The 2190-nt window shown below is 62.1% G+C and overlaps 1 protein-coding gene across 4 annotated transcripts in view; it reads left to right on the forward strand.

Moving 5' to 3' along the window:
• RHOC (ras homolog family member C) overlaps positions 1-2190 on the forward strand; it is a 12139-nt gene that overhangs the window by 6107 nt on the left and 3842 nt on the right. The window contains exon 1 of one of the 4 annotated variants that reach the window (XM_021710802.1): positions 1295-1415. The exons of 1 other annotated variant lie outside the window; for it this stretch is intronic. The gene's annotated coding sequence lies outside the window, so the exon portion shown is untranslated. Of the gene's footprint in view, positions 1-1294; positions 1416-1469; positions 1531-2190 lie in introns of those variants that run through there. 2 more of the 4 variants (XM_008054840.2, XM_021710803.1) reach the window with 2 other exon arrangements.

Consider the following 2190-nt stretch of genomic DNA (forward strand, 5'->3'; position numbering starts at 1 on the left):
GGCGGGCTGCCCCCCTTGGGAACGGCCGCCGCCCTGGACGGTTCCTGGAGTCTGCTGGTGCCGAGGCAGGGGAGACGGGTCGGGACCCAGCTCGCATGTGTGTGTGTCACGATCTCCCCTCTCCTCGCTTTCTCGAACCAGGACCAGGGTATTTCCTGGGCCTTTGGGCTGGGGCCCCTCCCGCACTCGTGTCTGGTTTCACAGCTGAGGATGAGGTGTCTTCTGAAGACTAGTGTCCCCCCTCCCCCCAGATGCCAGGGTGGTCGCAAGGCCAGCCCGCCCCTCCGGAGCATCTGGGAAATCGAGCCAACGACTGAAGAGAGGTCTGGTGCATAGAGTGGCTCGTCCTGGGGAAGGCCCCATAAGTTCCAGGCTCCATTCCAGGCCCTGTGTTGCTTGCCCCTCTTACGGGTCAGTGGGACAGTTCCTTTGGGGCTGCCTCTCACAGGGAGTTGTTGTCCGTGCCATCCTGGCCTTGGGCCTAGTGTCCTGGCCTGGCCTGGGCCGCCTGCTCTTCTGGCCCGACCTCCAAGCCTCTGCACGGAGCTGGAGGCTCCAAGTCCCTGAACGCCTGCCCTTACCCTCGGCTTCTGGCCTCTGTCCCCCACACCCGGTGCCACCTGGACGGCCCTGCTGGGGGGACAGCAGCGGCATCCTCATGCCCAAAGGACTCGTGTTCATCCTGGTAGCGGTGACTGCCGTCCATCAACCCTGCCCCCCCAGGCCGCGCCCTCTCGTCTGCCTCCACACAGCCGGGCTAGGCGAACTTAGGGGCGTGAAATCCTGGTGTCAGTGGCCTGGGCAGAATTCCCAGCCAGCCCCCTTTTCGGAGGATGGCTTCGGTTTTGGAAGACCCGCTGGCAGAGTGAATGCCGGGTTCCTGGGGTATGGGAGAAGCCCCCTTAGTGGCGGGGAGTGTGTCTGTGCACTCCCAGCTCCTATAAATTCTCTGACTCACGCCGGCTTCCCCTGCAACCCGGTTTTGTGAATGTGTGTGTGGAGGGGAGGGAGGGGCCGCCGGGATCCCGCCGTGGGGGAGAGCCAGCCTTGGGCTGGCGCATTCTCTTCCTAAAAGGCAGACCCAGGCTGGGGTGTGAGGTGGCTGGTGGTATGTGGGGTGTCGAGTTCAGCCCAGTTTGACAGGATGTGGGACGGAGGGGAAAAGCCAGGTTAGGGGCCGAGATCAGGTTACCGTCCCCTTCTTAACTGCTCCCTGCCCGGCTAGTGCTGCCTGGTCCGTCATTTGTCTCTTCTTTTGGGGCTCCTCCCAGCCCAGGCCTTACCCCCCCCCAACAGTCTCGACGTCATCCAGCCCCAGAGCCCACCCCCTCTTCCTTGCCTCTGCAGGCCTGGGAACTTCAGCCGGCGAGAGGTCAACTCCCTCTGGGGAAGACGGAAGTGAGGGGAGCTGCAAGGTGTGATGAACCGCTCAGAGGCTCGCGCCTGTGTCGGGGTGGGGAACACGCGGGAACCTCGGGAAAAACTGACTCCTGGCCCTGAGTCACAGGGAGGGGTGGGCAGGTCCTCTGGGTGAGCCTGACCCAGGGAGGAAGGGGCTGGTCCAGAGTGGGCGGAGGTGATCCCTGGCGACAATTCTGCTGCTCTGCTAGGGACGTGTGCTTCCGACAGTGTGGTCATTGTCCCCTGCCGGGGGCTGAGTGACCCAGGGCTGCTGCCAGGCTCAGGAGGAAGGCGGGCTGCCCGAATGGGAGCTGTGGGTAGCGCAGGGACTGAGCCTCCTTTGTGTGGCTCGGGTGGGCCAGGAAAGCGGGCTGGCGGCGGCCACTGTCCTCTGTCTGCGCTTCCCTGTTCCTGCTCTCCTTTCCACGTGTGAGGTGAGCCGTAGAAGAGGCACAGACTTAGTCACACGGCTCTGCTGGGAGTCCCGGCCCTGCCGCTGACACGCCATGACCTCACCGAGTCTTAGATTCCTAGTTTGTCACACTCAGGCTAGATGGGACGTATACCACCTACCTTACAGTTGTCTGGAGACCAAGGGAGGTAATGCCTATCTCAATACCCGAAGTAATGCCTGGCACCTAGGGGCTCTATATTCTCTCTCTTACCCACTACCTGGTAGCTGGTTCTGTGGTCTTGGAGAGGGACTCATTTGTAAATGAGCAAGTGTGACCCCTCCTGAGTGAATGTCTGTTCTAGACTGGGCATTAAGAGATGTTTCAAGCTGGGCTC

Source organism: Carlito syrichta, unplaced genomic scaffold (assembly GCF_000164805.1).
Source record: "Carlito syrichta isolate Samal-C Ts95f unplaced genomic scaffold, Tarsius_syrichta-2.0.1 Scaffold301545, whole genome shotgun sequence".
Classification (NCBI taxonomy): Eukaryota; Metazoa; Chordata; class Mammalia; order Primates; family Tarsiidae; genus Carlito; species Carlito syrichta.